Source organism: Dendrobates tinctorius, unplaced genomic scaffold (genome assembly GCF_039654945.1).
Source record: "Dendrobates tinctorius isolate UK_male_01 unplaced genomic scaffold, ASM3965494v1 ptg000102l, whole genome shotgun sequence".
In the NCBI taxonomy this organism is placed as follows: Eukaryota; Metazoa; Chordata; class Amphibia; order Anura; family Dendrobatidae; genus Dendrobates; species Dendrobates tinctorius.
The window spans coordinates 13,123,849-13,142,990 of record NW_027361770.1 but is presented as its reverse complement, the minus strand read 5'-3'; the positions used below and the strand labels follow the sequence as shown (position 1 = coordinate 13,142,990).

Sequence of the window (19,142 nt, the reverse complement as noted above, 5' to 3'; positions counted from 1 at the left end):
ATGATTCCATTTTCAGACAGACTCCAATTGGTAGCAGCCTGAAAAAGCGCTAAAAAGAATGAATATGTAAAAACCGACTTTATGTGAATATCTTCCGACTTTTGCTTCCTGCTTAGCACGTTCATTCTTTAGGTTGCTTCCCAGCCTTATATAATTAAAAAAAAAAAAAGAAGCTGGCCGGTGGAGCGAAACAGAAAAAAGAAACAATGAGATGCCATAGATTTCCTGACATATCTTCACCTAGGAAAAACAAGCAAGTAAGCCAGAGTCTGATAGAAGCCATGTCCCCATACCCTTATTGAAGAGGGAGACATTGGCAATCTCTCGTACTTTTAATGGATCAGATTCATGTTAGCTATAAATAATAATACATCATGGTATATCAGTCACAGCTGTCAATAGTTCATTAAAAGCAGAAATTACTACATTAGAATTCACAGTTGCGCTTATTCGATCTTCTGTTGAGTTAAACTGGACTTCATCAAAATAAAACCAATCATGACACAGCATACAGAAGTCACGCACAGGAAATTTTCCAAATTCATCATGTAAATCTTATTACCTGTGTTTATGTCGTTACTTATATAGCACTAACATTCTGCAGGGCTATTCATCAAGATGATCAGTTCCTGGCCCCAATGGGGCGCTTAATTGAATTTCCTTTTCTCTTGCAAACAGCTATACTTTGAAAGGAAGCTAATTAATAAGTATGGTTTCAGTAAAGTATCAAATGAAGAACACATCAGCCATATTTTGGAGTCTTGAGTCTGATACCAGGTTACTCTGCCTTCCTATCAGGAGGAGGATCTTGGAAGTGCAAAGCATTTCTAAAATAACATGGATTATCCATAATAAAAGACAGGATGGAAGTTGTACTCTGTTAAAGCAAAAATGATCCAGTCTAATGAGCACCTACCAATAAATAGAGATAACCTCATCAAGTTGTAAAGCTGAAAATACTCCATCCAGATGACTACAACCAATAAATTATGTTAAATGTTCATAAGACAGAATGATATCACTAGAAAGATGAGATGACAGGCTATAAATGCCGGTTATAAAATCCATAGCACGCTCTATAGAACGCATTCACTACAACAGCCATCCTACTGAATGATGTGATTTCAAAACGGGGTTAGTCACATTTTCAGGTCATCTAACAAGGACATTAATGTTTAACAGGTTTAACAGCCATTGCATAGTCAATAGCCGCTGCTGATCTCGTCAGTTACTGCTCAGTGGACAATGAGATTTTTACTACATAGAGTGTAAAGTGAGGGAACTGCAGTCTTATTCTATACTAATGGTAACAGGATTGGAGTGGATGGGCTGTGACTGGATAGTAGGAGTAGAATGGGGGAGAAGGCGCAGAATGACAGAAGCTGCCTTCTTAATTGTGTAAATAGATTCTTAGCACTGACATATGGCACGGCCGAGACATGCATATTGTAGTGCTTCCAGCATCTGTGCCTCCCTCAGCTCCAAAAGATCAACATATTCTTGCTAAAACCTTCCTATTTAATTATTGCACTCACATAGAGTTAAACCAAATCTTTTCTTCCGGCCAACAGGGCATTGATTTTATTTTCCTTTTATGTGTCACTCTGGGGTCACTTAACATGTAAATAGACATTTCAGTCCTCCAGGACTTCGTAGCATTCAGCTTTACAGCTACATTTTACAAGAGAATTCAGTTGTTGAGAATTCACTAGTTGTTTAAAGCATCCGTTTTTGAGTATTTTCCACCTCCGGCTAGGCATCAGTGATATCTGTTGACTGTGTGCAGTAAAACATTTTCCGGTCGCAGTCTTCTGACGTTTCCAGCACCAATCCAGCCCCTCTTCTGGACCACGTGACTGTAATTGTGACCAAGCGGATCCCTCCAGTGCTTGCTGTATAGACAGGAAGTCACTGCTTGCGAGAAGTCTACAAGTCTCAGAACAATGCTCTCATAGGCTTACATTAAGGCCAGGGTCACACAAGCATATTAATTGGACGAATGCTATCCAGTGGGGAACATGAAGAAACTTTATTCGCCATTTGCTCCGATTCTCACAACCTAGATAATCAGATCACAATAAGCTGACACGGAGCACACTCGGATCTGAGTTTGATATGAGTGTTACTAGCATAATCAGTAGGATTCTCTGCGATGAGAATCTTCAGTCGCGTGACCCTGGCCTAAAAGAGAAAGTATCGGTTGGCAGTGATTTCGAGCCCGAGCTGAAGTAACAAGATGTCCAAGATGGATCAGAACGGTGCTGGAAATTATAGAAGACATCCACTGCTAAGTATTTTACTGCATGGAGAACAAACGTTATTGATACTTATCCGGTGGTGAAAGAATAAATATCCCATAGTAGTAATTATCTACATTGAATCTCATTTGTAAATTAATTTCCAAAGAGAGGTATTGTTTTTAACTTGTATACAACTTTATTACACAGAAAATTAAGGTGAGCTATGCCGGGATCAGCTTGTAGCTCAGTAGGTGTACCATATGCCTTAATGGGCCATGTATGAAAAACACAGTTTCTTTAAACTGCAAATAATGATCATAATTGTAAAATCTGCATTTTTTCCTATCAACATAGATATGCCAGCATACCCTCCTACCCTTATGTACTCACAACCTTAGGCCAATGCCTGTCAGTTGGCTAGAGTACAGTATTAGTTATTTAATGACTATTAAATGACCACAATTTAGATGTGGTTGTGGCCAAGGAAAGCTGAAGCATTACATACTTTTCATTCTAAAAATGCCTGGTCATGTAACAAAGAAAAGGCTGGTAGTGCAATAAGAGACTGCGCTGCTGTGGTAGAATTCAAGATATCTTTATTGCCAACGCATTTCCTGAGCCAGTCTCAGCTCACTTCATCAGGGCATTCACAAAGAATAACCCCCGATGATGATTAGTTTGAGGGAAGTGCTAAAAGCTAAGGGGCGGTGCTGATGTCACTCATTTTTTAACTCTGCCCCAGGATGATCTCATGTTTCACAGTTAGAACCAAAGTGACAAGTGCTGCACTCACAACTCTCGCAGCATCTATCACCATGGATCCAGAACATCTTCAGAGGGTGGCGATGCAAGTAACTTTAGTAAGTAACTGCACCGCTGCTCCCAGATGATGTTGTGTTCCGAGTGGGGCAAAAGACGCTGCATTGAAGCAAGTTGCAGCCCTAGCCTCCTGTTTGAAACTCTTATCCAACAAAATGATGTAGAAAGTGAAGTAAAAATAAAGTCACATTTAGGGATTGGGTAGCTACAGAGAAGTGTAGGGTATGGTATAATAAAGCCAATTACGTTTTAGGTACTGGACCATGTCTTTAGGGCTAAGCTCACACAGCGAGGATATGACAGATTTTTGGTGTGAATGCAACACCAAAATTCAAATCAAATACACTCTTAATTGTGTCTCCAATGGAAATGATAGGGATTTCCACTACATCATTTACATGCAGAGGGGAAAAAAATCCTGCATTACTATCTTCTTCAGCTTTGGAAGACTAAGGCTGTGTGCCCATGTTCAGGATTTTTCGCTTTTTTTAGCGTTTTTCCCCTACAAAAACGCATACATTAAGCATTCCATTATTAGAATGCATTCCGCAATTATTGTGCCCATACTGCGTTTTTTTCAGCCAAAAAAAAAAAAACGCATAGCGGGAAAAAAACGCAGCATGTTCATTAATTTTGCTGAAAATCTGCGGATTTGCCACTATGTTCATTGTATTAAGATGCTCCGGAAAAAAATGAAAAATCCACACAAAAACAAGCAAAAAATGCAAAAAAAAAAAACGCAAAAAAAAAAAATTGCGGATTTCCTGCAGAGTCTGGTTTTGCTCAGGAAAATTCTGTGCTTAGGTGGGCACATAACCTAAGCCTTTAACATATTTACTTGTGAAACCAGTAAACCCCCCCTCTTAATTAGAAGCGAGATGGATTCAACTAGATGTCTGTTAATCCTCCATGTGAAAATTCAACCCAAGGTCGAATTTAGACATCAATGAAACAGTACATGCAAAAACCAATCCAAACGCCTATGAGGCTTTTAACTTTGGGTCGGAAGACCTGCTGCCAGTCCGTACATTACTGTCTGTACACAGACCACATTTCAAGAGTGTCTGAATTCAGCCTTAGGATGCCTTAAAGAGTTAATTTTTTATATCTGTCTTTAATAAGTTACTTTACATGAATATATAAACCAACACAAGTTTCCATAAATGTAATTTTATGTGATCAATATATGATAATATACAGAAAATAAAGTATGGTAAATCAATAGCACATGGACTAACCCTTCAACACAATACAAAAAAAGGACCTCAAAACAATACCGGAAGCCTATCAATAAATATCTATCATATTACCAGATGCCCATAACAGAACCCACTAGACAGGATATTCATGTAATAGAAGGATAAAGCTGTTACATCGGCTGTTGCACAATGCCTGTGTAGAACACATCGATCCCTAACACGTAAAAAGTAAATACCTATAATTCCTGTGGACATGGCAAGGCAGTAATGGGACAAACTATACAATTACCTCGACGCACGTTTTGCTCCTTCGTAAGGCGGTTGTTTAAAGTACAGCAGGTTTTAAAAAAAAGCCAACACTACTTTCATCCATTGGAAATGGGAAAACCCACAGAAGTCTACAGAGAGGGGATAGAAATACAGATGCATCTGTATGTAATATTTATTTTATGTATCAGTATTTTATCGGCATATCATCCGTTTATTGAAATGGCCGTTTAATATAATTTTTTTCCTGCGTAGAAGTCTGTTCATCTGTACTATTGATATACTGATGACAAATTGATGCAACTGTGGATACATATTGCAGACATTTATAAATATGCTAATGTATGAAACAAGCCTTAAGCTCTGTTCACACCTGTTTTATAGGAACAAAAGAAACGGGATTCATGTGAATGATGTGTCAGTTGCATAACTGATGCAATTGGCACCAGAAGGCCAGAATGACTATACTGTATAATGTAACGTACCATGAAAGCAAATTATGGGACAGGATTGTGCAATGTATGTACAGGAGGCAATCAGATGTGATGTCAGTGCAGAATTCGGAGCATGTTGCAGCTTTTTTTTTTATCCCCACTGGGTTCTTTATGTTGTGGAAATCCTCGTCAGAAAAAGTCTTAAAGTGCCCTTATTCATCGTTTGCACATTACATAGCTATAAAGGATTTTGGCACTGAATCTGACAACAATCTGTATTCAATGAATGTAAATGGGTTTCTAAAACATCATTCACATGCAACTAAAATCTTTTGTAGCAGATTTTCAGCTGTGCCTTAAAAATATGTCTGCTACTTATTTCAGCAGACTCCACATAAAAAAACTAGGGGGTTAGCATCAGATTTCAGCCCGCAGATCCACTAGTGAGCATGTATTGAAATAAACCTGGCATGTCTTTATTGCCTTCTATTCAAGGGTGTGCACGTGTGTCAATTACGTATTGAAGGAAATCTAAGAAAAACTTCACAACATTCAAAATAGCTAGAACCCTAAACGGAGCTTTCCTTGGTGACCGTGCATAAAATTAGTGTAGTACTGTTGAAGGGAACCGGTCATGTTCCCAAACACTGCTGACTTGCAGATATAGAGTTAATGGTCATGTTAATAGTATTACAATGTTGTCCAGCCATTTATTGAAAGCCTGGCAACCAGAATTGACAGCAGAGTGAGCTGTCGATTAAAGTGCTGGGCATACTTACAGCCGCAGCCCACTGTGTTAGGAGTGGCGATTAAAGCTTAGCCTCTATCACTGAAAGCCAGCGGCTCCTGGGAGGAATACACGTCATTACCTCCCAGTAGCCGCGCTTTCAGTAAAGGCTCATTCAGATATCTGATCTTTGACCAATTGTCATGGATCGCAATGCACGAACTGGCTGCGGGTCTCCAGACCAAGCGTGAGAGCCTCATAGAAATATATGAAACTATCACACTACATGGACCCGCTGTTGTCCGTGCAAGAGCAGTCCGTGCACGGACGTCTGAATGAGACTTTACGCTATCTGACAACATTGAAAGGCAACACCATGTCTACAAGCTTCAGTGTTTATGGACATGACTGGTTCCCTTTACCAGTACTAGTGCTACTTTTATATTTAGTCACCAGGGAAAGCTCCCTATGGCTTTTTGTTTACAGAGCATTAGCTAATTGAGAAGGCTATTTTGAATGTTTAAAACAACTGATAAATAAAATGTGGCCTACCCCAATATGCCATGCCTCCTGGCCCGATTGGTATAGCTGCCTCACGTCATGTCACTTTAAGCACTGTCCATTGACAAGAATTCAACCATCTAACATTGTGTAGCATTCAGCGACGTAGCATGTCAAGTATTTTGTGTGACCTGTCACCCGATCACAAACAAAAATTGAACCCCCTTATCCCCCAAGCATATGTATTGTAATCTCAGGTAGATACTGATGTAATAATAGTTTAGGCTTTGGCCTACTAGTTTCTGTCAGAAATTAGACATAAAAATTTAAATAAAAGTTACTCTTTTCTTTTATTACATTTTTCACGTAATAATTATTGTATTACTCTGACACACCATAACAGAAAAGCCCTATTCGTAATCCTAACCCAAACCAAACCCTAACCCAGCATTAAGCCTAAGTCAGGATAGAAGTGGAGGAATGTGGAAGTCGTGCACGTTTCAATAGTGTCTCCATATATTACTAACTCAGCTTCTTTCATCTCAGTAGCTGTTTATGCAGAGCGCAGAAGTTGATATGAGTTTGTCATAGGTAGCAGCGATCTGTATAGGCAGCAACCGGTAAGGCCTCTTTCACACTTCAGTTATTTGTGTCAGTTAAAATCCACTAAAAAGGCGGATCCGTACCTAACTGATGTGAGCGGATGCCACAGGATCCGTTTTGTGACGGATCCGCAGAATGAAGAATTTTAAAGGAGAGAGAGAGATTTTTCGTCCGCCAGAAAGGATTTCAGGGTTAATTTTCTCCCTGACTGCCTTTCTCCGGGCATGCGCAATGGAAAATGAGGATCCAACAACAAAAAAAACGTTGCAAGGTCCGTCCAAGCATGCCGGAAGACGAAAAATATTTGGCGGATCCTCACAAAAACGGATCCAACGGATGGCCATCCGTCAAGATCCGCCAGTAATGCAACTCAATGGGGAAAAAAAACGGATCCGCCAAAAAAAATGGCGGATCCGTTTTTTCAAAACCTGGCAGATTTTGACTGATGGTCAAAAACGTTAGTGTGAAAGAGGCCTAACAAAGCTCATTTCAATTACTAAGCTCTGACATTCTGGTTGCTGCCTATGCAGACTGCAGTATCCAATAAACTCATCTTGACTGCTGCGCTCTGCATTCGCAGGCCTGGAAGACACTCCACTCACTGAACCAAGTAGAAGCGTCGCATGTAGGCACTAGTCATTTGAAAGTAGGGGGGAGTTTGGGCAAAGGTTGCACCACTTAGACTTTGGCCACAGTGGCCCACCACACTGCCACCAGCTGCATTTCCTCAAATACTTCAAAATCTCAGCTTGCAGTCAGTGAATAATTCAGATGTTGAATATTTGACTTGATAATGTGTTGCTTATAAAAGTGTATGACTTATTTCAGTGCATCAGAGCTCTCCTAATGATGTAGGACCTGATCATTCAGGCAAATACTCAGAATGAGAACCAAAATCCAGAATAATTGGGATAGTCCCATCTCAGATATTTATGGCATTCTAACCAAACAGGCTCTAAAGCAGGGGTGTCAAACACACGGTCCCAGCATGTTGCCCTCAGGCTGCTTCATGCGGCCCGCAGGTACGCGGGATCTCATAACGTTGTGGCCTGTGCGTTTCTGCGGCACAATACCAATAGCAGTCACCGGCCAATCAGAGGCTGACAGCTGACGTTGACCTGCTGGCACTGGCAGTGTATGATGTCAGAAGAGGATGCTGTTCGCCGAGGGAGACAGGTGAGAAAGGATTTTTTTTAAAATGTGTATGACAACAGCGGCACAGAGAAAACTACTACTGCACTATGGGGACCAGGCTGGGGGACCAGGCTAGGGGACCATTTCTGCAATATAGGGATCAGGCTGGGGGACCATTTCTGCAGTATGGGGATCAGGCTAGGGGACCATTTCTGCAATATGGGGGACCAGGCTGGGGGAAACTATAAGAAGATGGCTAGAATTACTATATGGTGCTATTGTAAGATAATATATTTTACTGTAGGAGGCCAATTGTGGGCCAAAGTCTGGAAAAAAAAAATCAAAATAAAGTATGAAAAAAAAAAACCTTGCCACTAAAATTGTTGTTTTGCATACAAACTATAGTAAACAAAAAGTGAATGTTTATTATCGTCACATCCGTAAGGACCCAAGCTCTAAAACTGTACCATAACCCATACGATTAAAGCCATCTAAAATAAACAAGCCCCCAAAAAAGGACCAAAATCTATAAAGAAAAAAAATTGTATAATTAAAAATGTAATCTCATCCTGCAAAGTACGTGGCCCATCAAATACATTTTTTTTCTAGGCAAGGTCCATTTACCAGTCGAGTTTGACTAAAGCCTGAGGCTGGGGTCACACATGCAAGAAACGTGGACGAGTCTTGCACAACAATACTTGGCGCTGCCGCCGACACTCAGATTGGAGTGTTCAGCTGCATGTATTTCTATGCAGCTGCATGCTCCCCTCCCGAGGGCCGGTGGCAGTGCCTGGTATTAACGTGCGAGACTCGCCCAACCTTCTTGCATGGGTGACCCCAGCCTTATCCAGACATCAGTGTGTCATATAATTAGATTAAATATATATGACTTCTTCCTTGGCGATTCTCTTAACCTTCTGGCTCTTACTGAAACATGGATTCAGCAGTCAGGCACTACCGCTGCTGCTCTTTCATATGGTGGACTACACCTCTCTCATACCCCAAGATCAGACAATAAAGCAGGTGGAGGCGTTGGACTGCTCCTATCACCCAAATGTACCTTTCAGGTTATCCCTCAAGTACCCTCACTGGTCTTCCCTTCTTTTGAGGTCCATGCCGTCAGACTCTACACCCCCTTCTCCATGCGAGTGGCGGTGGTATATCGTCCTCCCGGCCCCTCCCATCAGTTCCTGGATCATTTTGCCACTTGGCTTCCACATTTTCTCTCCTGTGACATCCCTACCCTCATCATGGGCGATTTCAACATCCCCATTGCTCTTCCCCGCTCCCCCATCTGCTACTCACCTTTTATCTCTAACCTCCTCATTTGGCCTTTCGCAGTTTACTAATTCTCCAGCGCATGAAGACGGAAACTCCCTCGACTTGGTCTTCTCTCAGCTTTGTGCAGTGGATGCAAAAGCCCCTCTCTCGCTCCCTGACCACAACCTTCTTTCATTCTCTATTAAGAACTGCCAGGCTGCTCAGGTCACCCCCACTGTCCAGTCTTATAGAAACATACAGGCCATTAACACCCAGAAACTTATGAAGAACTTGCAGTCTTCATTGGCCCCCATCTCCTCCCTCTCATGTCCTGATTCTGCATTGAAGCATTACAATGAAACACTTCAAAGTGCCCTGGATGAATTTGCACCTCCTATACATAGAGCACCACAACACAGACAGCGACAACGCCGGCACACCCTGCAAACACGTTTCCTGCAGCGGTGCTCCAGGTGCGCCGAATGTCTGTGGAGAAAATCCAATCTGCACGAAGAATTAAACCATTATAAGCTTATGCTGAGCACATACAACACTGCCCTTCACCTCTCAAAACAAACCTATTTCAACACCCTCATCACCTCACTGTCCAATTATCCTAAACGTCTCTGACACTTTTCATTCTCTACTCAACCCAAGAGTACAGACCCCAACCATGGAGCTTCGAGCTGACGATCTGGCCAATTACTTCAAAGAAAAAATTGACCACATCCAACAGGAAATTATCTCCTAATCACCTCATACCATGCACTGTCCTCCCTCCCCCACTGCATCTAGCTCACTCTGATTTTGAACCAGTCACAGAAGAAGAAGTAAGCAGGCTCCTTGCATCTTCTCACCCAACCACTTGCACCAGTGACCCATTTCCGTCACATCTCCTCTAGTCCCTTTCCCTTGCTGTCACCACTCACCTAACTAAAATATTTAACCACTCTCTCTCTTCTGGTATCTTTCCCTCCTCATTTAAGCATGCCATCATACATCCATTACTTAAAAACCATCCCTCGACCAAAACTGTGCCGCTAACTATAGACCTGTCTCTAATCTTCCCTTCATCTCTAAACTCCTGGAACGTCTGGTCCACTCCCGTCTTATCCGCTATCTCTTTGATAACTCTCTTCTCAAACCTCTCCAATCCAGTGTCTGCTCTTTATACTCTACTGAAACTGCCCTCACTAAAGTCTCTAATGATCTAACAGCTAAATCAAATGGTCATTACTCCATGCTAATTCTCTTGGATCTCTCTGCAGCATTCGACACTGTGGATCATCAGCTCCTCCTCACTATGTTCTGTTCCATTGGCCTCAAGGACACCATTCTCTCCTGGTTCTCCTCCTATCTCTCTGACCGCTCCTTTACTGCATCTATAGCTGTTTCCTCCTCCTCTCATCTTCCCCTTACTGTTGGGGTTCCTCAAGGATCAGTCCTAGGCCCCCCCTCTTCTCTTTGTACACTTCCCCTATTGGTCAAACAATCAGTAGATTTGGTTTCCAGTACCATCTCTATGCCGACACCCAATTATATGCTTCTTCTCCTGACATCACGCCTGCCTTTCTAGAAAACACCAGCGATTGTCTAAATGCTGTGTCTAACATCATGTCCTCACTATATCTGAAACCGAACCTGTCAAAGACTGAACTCCCGCTACTAATGTGCCTATACCCGACATTGCCATTTCCGTGTGTGGTTCCACTATTACTCCCCAGCAACATGCCCGCTGTCTTGGGGTCATACTTGACTCCGAGCTTTCCTTTGCCCCCCACATCCTATCACTGGCTCATTCTTGTTATCTGCACCTCAAAAACATTACTAGAATTCGACCTTTTCTTACTTCTGACTCTGCAAAAACGCTTACTGTTTCTCTTATTCATTCTCGTCTCGACTATTGTAACTCTCTTCTAATCGGTCTCCCTGTTACCAAACTCTCCCCCCTCCAATCGGTCTTGAATGCTGCAGCCAGTATCATATTCCTCGCCAATCGTTACACCGATGCCTCTACCTTGTGCCAGTCATTACACTGGCAACCCATCCACTCCAGAATCCAGTACAAACTTATTACCCTCACCCACAAAGCTCTCCATGGCTCAGCACCACCCTACATCTCCTCCCTTGTTTCAGTATACCACCCTACCCGCGCCCTCCGTTCTGCTGATGACCTGAGGTTAGCATCCTCAATAATCATAACCTCCCACTCCCGTCTCCAAGACTATACACGTGCTGCACCAATTCTTTGGAATGCACTTCCCAGGTCAATATTAGTCCCCAATCCCTACAATTTTAAGTGTGCCCTGAAAACGCATTTATTCAGACTGGCCTACCACCTCAACACATTAACCTAATCTATCCCTGTGTGGCACAGTCAGAAGTTTTACCATGACCAGGTTCCACGCATCATGTTCCCACATGCTTTACGCATCTATTAGCCCTCTGTGTCTGTACTGTTACACACTTAACATTATGGCTGGTCCATACAATCAGGGCAATTGTTACCACCCACCTTTCGTGTCTACCTTTTTCCTCATAGATTGTAAGCTTGTGAGCAGGACCCTCATTCCTCTTGGTATCTGTTACGATCTATGTGATTATTGTTATGCTGTAATGTCTATCGTCTGTACAAGTCCCCTCTGAAATGTAAAGTGCTGCGGAATATATTGGCGCTATAGAAATAAAATTTATTATTTATATACAGTATATATATATATACAGTATATATATATATATATATATATATATATATATATTATACACATACACACACACACAAACCTACGATCCAATCAAGTTTGGCTCATGAGCCCGGCAGCCAGACCCGTCCATGATGCATAATCGCACCTTGAAATACAGACATAAGAATGAGGCGTCTAGGACCCAAACGCATCCCGAGCGCTGGGGTCCACACACCAGGAGCTTGGCAGACTTACAGACTTATAGCAGAACTGTCTAGTACTTAATACCCACAGCCCAATTTGTGGTATAGGTTACACGCAATGCTCAAGAGGAACTGTCTAATATATTGCTATTTCCAGAATTACACGCATTAGTAGACGGCAGCTAATCTTACTGCAGATGAAACAAAATAAAAAACACTTTATTCAAACACGCAGATATTTTTAACTACATTAACCTCTTAGATTAGGGCAATTTTCACAAATCTAGATAGACTACTTTACTGAACATATATTGCACAGTACAGCCGAGTGAGGGGTTTGATGACCACCTTACCTAAGCTGTGGTCCCCAGCCTACCTATATTCATGAGACTCAAGGAGCAGACAGCACATTCCTGTATGGACCCCTTTACCTAAGCTGGGGTCCCAGCCTACCTATACCTATGAGCAGGGCTGTGGAGTCGGAGTCGGAGTCGGTGCTCATTTTGGTGGAGTCGGAGTTGGAGTCGGTATAAAATGGACCGACTCCGACTCCTAAAATATATAATAAATTGGGTACAGTAATTCAATGCAGGATGTGCTGAATATTTTTTCATAGGAGTTTGGGAAAGTTATGAAATGTCCTATAAATGGCTGTTATATTCCTGATCTAAGGCTACATTCACACACAACATTTTTCCTGTGTTTTTTGAGGATACGTTTTTCAGCTGCAAAAGCTGATCATCTTTTTAAAAAACTGCATCACCTGAAAGGTTTTTGAGCTCATAGATAATGTTTTCAATAGCAAAAGCAGATTAGAAATCTGCTCTATCTATATATCCATTTATCCATATCTGTCTATCCATATCGTATCTGTACCAAAAAGAATGAAAACCGGGTAGTACACCAATATATATTCTGTTCTATCTAAACATCTTGATTATTGGATCATAAAAATGATTAAATGTCTGAGGTTCACATTGTACTACAATAAATTTTTCACTTAAATATAAGCAATATGTGTGGGAGTCGGAGTCGGAGTCGTGGAGTCGGAGTCGGAGTAAGGGAAATTGAGGAGTCGGAGTCGCAGGTTTGGCTTACCGACTCCACAACCCTGCCTATGAGGCTCAGGAGCAGACAGCACATTCCTGTATGGACCCCCTTACATAAGCTGGGGTCCCAGCCTACCTATATCCATGAGACTCAAGGAGCAGACAGCACATTCCTGTATGGACCCCTTTACCTAAGCTGGGGTCCCAGCCTACCTATACCCATGAGGCTCAGGAGCAGACAGCACATTCCTGTATGGACCCCCTTACATAAGCTGGGGTCTCAGCCTACCTATACCCATGAGGCTCAGGAGCAGACAGCACATTCCTGTATGGACCCCCTTACATAAGCTGGGGTCTCAGCCTACCTATACCCATGAGGCTCAGGGAGCAGACAGCACATTCCTGTATGGACCCCCTTACATAAGCTACGGTTCCAGCCTACCTATACCCATGAGGCTCAGGAGCAGACAGCACATTCCTGTATGGACCACCTTACATAAGCTGGGGTCCCAGCCTACCTATATCCATGAGGCTCAGGGAGCAGACAGCACATTCCTGTATGGACCCCCTTACCTAAGCTGGGGTCCCAGCCTACCTATACCCATGAGGCTCAGGAGCAGACAGCACATTCCTGTATGGACCCCCTTACATAAGCTGGGGTCCCAGCCTACCTATACCCATGAGGCTCAGGAGCAGACAGCACATTCCTGTATGGACCCCCTTACATAAGCTGGGGTCCCAGCCTACCTATACCCATGAGGCTCAGGAGCAGACAGCACATTCCTGTATGGACCCCATTACATAAGCTGGGGTCCCAGCCTACCTATACCCATGAGGCTCAGGAGCAGACAGCACATTCCTGTATGGACCCCATTACATAAGCTGGGGTCCCAGCCTACCTATACCCATGAGGCTCAGGAGCAGACATCACATTCCTGTATGGACCCCCTTACATAAGCTGGGGTCCCAGCCTACCTATACCCATGAGGCTCAGGGAGCAAACAGCACATTCCTGTATGGACCCCCTTACATAAGCTGGGGTCCCAGCCTACTAACACCCATGAGGCTCAGGAGCAAACAGCACATTCCTGTATGGACCCCCTTACCTAAGCTGGGGTCCCAGCCTACCTATACCCATGAGGCTCAGGAGCAGACATCACATTCCTGTATGGACCCCCTTACCTAAGCTGGGGTCCCAGCCTACCTATACCCATGAGGCTCAGGAGCAGACAGCACATTCCTGTATGGACCCCCTTACCTAAGCTGGGGTCTCAGCCTACCTATACCCATGAGGCTCAGGAGCAGACAGCACATTCCTGTATGGACCCCCTTACATAAGCTGGGGTCCCAGCCTACCTATACCCATGAGGCTCAGGAGCAGACAGCACATTCCTGTATGGACCCCCTTACCTAAGCTGGGGTCTCAGCCTCCCTATACCCATGAGGCTCAGGAGCAGACAGCACATTCCTGTATGGACCCCCTTACCTAAGCTGGGGTCCCAGCCTACCTATACCCATGAGGCTCAGGAGCAGACAGCACATTCCTGTATGGACCCCCTTACATAAGCTGGGGTCTCAGCCTAACTATACCCATGAGGCTCAGGAGCAGACAGCACATTCCTGTATGGACCCCCTTACCTAAGTTGGGGTCCCAGCCTACCTATACCCATGAGGCTCAGGAGCAGACAGCACATTCCTGTATGGACCCCCTTACCTAAGCTGGGGTCCCAGCCTACCTATACCCATGAGGCTCAGGAGCAGACAGCACATTCCTGTATGGACCCCCTTACCTAAGCTGGGGTCCCAGCCTACCTATACCCATGAGGCTCAGGAGCAGACAGCACATTCCTGTATGGACCCCCTTACCTAAGCTGGGGTCCCAGCCTACCTATACCCATGAGGCTCAGGAGCAGACAGCACATTCCTGTATGGACCCCCTTACATAAGCTGGGGTCTCAGCCTAACTATACCCATGAGGCTCAGGAGCAGACAGCACATTCCTGTATGGACCCCCTTACCTAAGCTGGGGTCCCAGCCTACCTATACCCATGAGGCTCAGGAGCAGACAGCACATTCCTGTATGGACCCCCTTACCTAAGCTGGGGTCTCATCCTCCCTATACCCATGAGGCTCAGGAGCAGACAGCACATTCCTGTATGGACCCCCTTACATAAGCTGGGGTCTCAGCCTCCCTAAACCCATGAGGCTCAGGAGCAGACAGCACATTCCTGTATGGACCCCCTTACCTAAGCTGGGGTCTCAGCCTACCTATACCCATGAGGCTCAGGAGCAGACAGCACATTCCTGTATGGACCCCCTTACATAAGCTGGGGTCCCAGCCTACCTATACCCATGAGGCTCAGGAGCAGACAGCACATTCCTGTATGGACCCCCTTACCTAAGCTGGGGTCTCAGCCTCCCTATACCCATGAGGCTCAGGAGCAGACAGCACATTCCTGTATGGACCCCCTTACCTAAGCTGGGGTCCCAGCCTACCTATACCCATGAGGCTCAGGAGCAGACATCACATTCCTGTATGGACCCCCTTACATAAGCTGGGGTCCCAGCCTACCTATACCTATGAGGCTCAGGAGCAGACATCACATTCCTGTATGGACCCCCTTACATAAGCTGGGGTCCCAGCCTACCTATACCCATGAGGCTCAGGAGCAGACATCACATTCCTGTATGGACCCCCTTACATAAGCTGGGGTCCCAGCCTACCTATACCTATGAGGCTCAGGAGCAGACATCACATTCCTGTATGGACCCCCTTACATAAGCTGGGGTCCCAGCCTACCTATACCCATGAGGCTCAGGAGCAGACAGCACATTCCTGTATGGACCCCCTTACCTAAGCTGGGGTCCCAGCCTACCTATACCCATGAGGCTCAGGAGCAGACATCACATTCCTGTATGGACCCCCTTACATAAGCTGGGGTCCCAGCCTACCTATACCCATGAGGCTCAGGAGCAGACAGCACATTCCTGTATGGACCCCCTTACATAAGCTGGGGTCCCAGCCTACCTATACCCATGAGGCTCAAGAGCAGACATCACATTCCTGTATGGACCCCCTTACATAAGCTGGGGTCTCAGCCTCCCTATACCCATGAGGCTCAGGAGCAGACAGCACATTCCTGTATGGGAGAAGTCCAGCTCTCCTCCCCCTCACAGCACAAGAAACTCCTCAGGCACAGGGTAAATATTGATGTTAGTTGCAACATTGAAGAACTAGTGGAGAGGAAAGCCAAGCTCAGTGTCACCACCTCCTCCCGCCCACTGTCACAGGGCTAAGTCCATACTCAGGAATGGTGGTCATGTCTGCCAGGCACTGCCCACACAGGAGCGGGACATGCCTGAGGTGCCAGCCAGGAGAGCATCCCCAGGGGAAGGTGAGGTGCCAGGCCTGCACACTGCTGCCCACGCAGGGTGGCATGTCACATGGAGGGGAGGTGTGGGGGCTTTCCATGAGAGTTGGCACACATGACATGCCCTCCCGCCACCCCAGGCTGGCATGGGCCACACAGACCTGCCACCTTGGCTCAGGGCTGGAGCGGACAGGACAATGCACACACTGCAGCGATTACCTGCACCATCCAGATCCTCCTCCAGTGCGGCTCACTTTCCACTCGGGTCCAGCAGAGAGCCCCCACAGCCTCGGCCGTGCGCGGGGTCCCGGGAGCTCCTGACAAAGGGAAGCAGGTGGTGCTGCTGTGTGATCCAGGAAGCAGCGCTCGTCCTGCTGCTGCACGGTCCCAGCCACCGCCTCCCAGTCCTCCCCCAATCCTCCTGTCAGTGCGCGGGGAGAGCTCCACCTCTCACACGGGCTGTGGACACAGAGGTGTCCTCCAGAAGAGGCTCCTGCCGCCTCTGGTGACGTCAGACCCCGGGGTGAGCTGTAGCCCGTGGTGCAGAGGGTCTCCAGCTGTGGGCACCCTCCCACTCAGACCCTGCTGCTGGCTTGTAGGGGCAGGTGGTCTGGTCACTTCCAGGTGACAGGCCGGGCAGAACTTGGCTCCTTATTATTCAGCACAATAGTTGGTTCCTTATTAGTTACATTTATTTCTCATAAAATGTTCTTTTTTGTTTTCTAGAAGTAGAACAAAGAGCAAAAATAATCACAATAATAAAATTCAGTTCAGTGAGGAGTCCTGAGCGATTACACTGGACAGCAGCTCAAAATACACAAGTGGCACAAAAATGGCCATCAAAGTTGGCACAGAAGGTTATCAAAAGGGTTAAAAGACTTTGGGCCACTGATCTCACACAGCAAACACAGGGATGCCATCCATCAAATTCAGGTGACGTCAGGTTGGACCTAACGTGTCCTGGGCTTAAGAGATGGCATTAAACTGACTTTCACATATTCATATAAGTAATTGGGGTTTTAAAAGAGTTAAATTACTTTGGGCTACTGATCTCACACTGCTGACACAACCATAAGGCCGGGGTCACACTAACCGACGCAAAATACGGTCAGTATTTTACATGCGTAATACGGATGAATGACCCCTAAACAGTGCTCCGTATGTCATCCGTAATCTAGGTGTGGTGTATTTTGCGCATGTCAGCATCCGTATGTAATCCGTATGCAGAGATTTTCTCGCAGGCTTGCAAAATGGACATATAATGGAGCCCTATGACAGGGTTTCTAACAGAAACCAAAGAATAGATATACACACATAGAATGTATATATATTCTATGTGTCTATATCTATTCTTTCGTTTCTTTATTAAACCTGTCAGTGTGAGTTTACTGTATAGCACACTGAATTGCCGGCTTTGCTAAAAGACACCGGGTGCGTATTTCTCGCAAGTCACATGTGTGGTCCGTGTGTAATGCGTATTTTTTGCGCACCCATAGACTTGCATTAGGACAATCGCAGCATGCTGCGATTTGCACGGACCGTAGAATACAGATGAGAAATATACGGCTGGTGCGAGGTACTCCATAGAGAATCATTGGTCCGTGTCTAATGCATGCTTTTAGCGCCTCTCACTCGGCCGTATTCCTCGCCAGTGTGACCCCGGCCTAATAAGGATGTCCTGCATGGAGCTCACTACAGACTGGCCCAACTATGTCCTGGGTTTCATGCTACTGCAGTATAGCACAACCTCCAACAGGAGGTGCTGGTGAGGGAACAGAGGTTGCACACACAGCATAGTAACACTGAGCAGCAGCACAAGTGCCACCAGGTGGCGAAAGAGTGGTCAGACAAGACAAGTCAAAAAACAGGAGCAGAAGTACCAGAAGTCACAGCAGTACACGTGGTCAGGAACAAGCCAGGGGGTCAGCAACGGTCGGAAGCGGATAAGGCAAAGACAGAAGCAGGTCCAAATGTAAGCCAAGTCAAAACCAGGGAGTCAACAAACTAACAGGGAAACACGGAGTCAGGACAGACAGCGGGAATAAACAGACACGGGGCAAGTCCGGGATAACAGCAGGTCAAATCAGGCTATACCACAGTTTACCGGACCTAAATAGCAAACCTGAGACCAGACTGAGGCTGAGAAAAGTTAACCCCTGAAATGACCAGACCGGGAACATGGAAAGACAGGACTCTAAACCTGGTCAGGATCATGACACTGGGTATAACAGCTGACATTACTGCAATGTGCCGTCTCGTCTCCCTGCGCTGGCTATGGAGCAAGAAGAGAACGCTGCTTGTTGTGAGAGCGAGGACGGGTGAGAAGAGGTCACAAGGCCACATAAAGCTCCAGAGCAGGTGGAATTGTGCATTATGATGAGCTACTGGATTGCAACCAGTGGCGAGCGAGGGGCCCACCGACACCAGCCCCTACTTTATCTGAATGTACAGATGCACATCCAGCTGAAGTGTATTGCAGCGCACAAGCTCGCTGGTTTTATGCACCACAATGCCTGCTGCAGAGGCCAGCAGCTGATGTCGGCATGCATGTGACTGGGGGTGCTTGATAAAGACTGGTATTGACAGAACGTTGCACTGTATTTGGCAGATTAAACAGAAGATTTTTTTACTTCACTTCAGTTTGAATGCTG

The 19,142-nt window shown here is 45.3% G+C and overlaps 1 protein-coding gene across 3 annotated transcripts in view; it reads right to left on the bottom strand.

Annotated features, from left to right (window-relative positions):
• PTPN3 (protein tyrosine phosphatase non-receptor type 3) overlaps positions 1–18,508 on the bottom strand; it is a 442,179-nt gene extending 423,671 nt beyond the window's left edge. Inside the window, exon 1 of one of the 3 annotated variants that reach the window (XM_073587741.1) lies at positions 18,372–18,508. The gene's annotated coding sequence lies outside the window, so the exon portion shown is untranslated. Of the gene's footprint in view, positions 1–16,710; positions 17,636–18,371 lie in introns of those variants that run through there. The other 2 variants (XM_073587742.1, XM_073587740.1) reach the window with 2 other exon arrangements.
• Between the last annotated feature and the right edge of the window lie 634 nt (positions 18,509–19,142).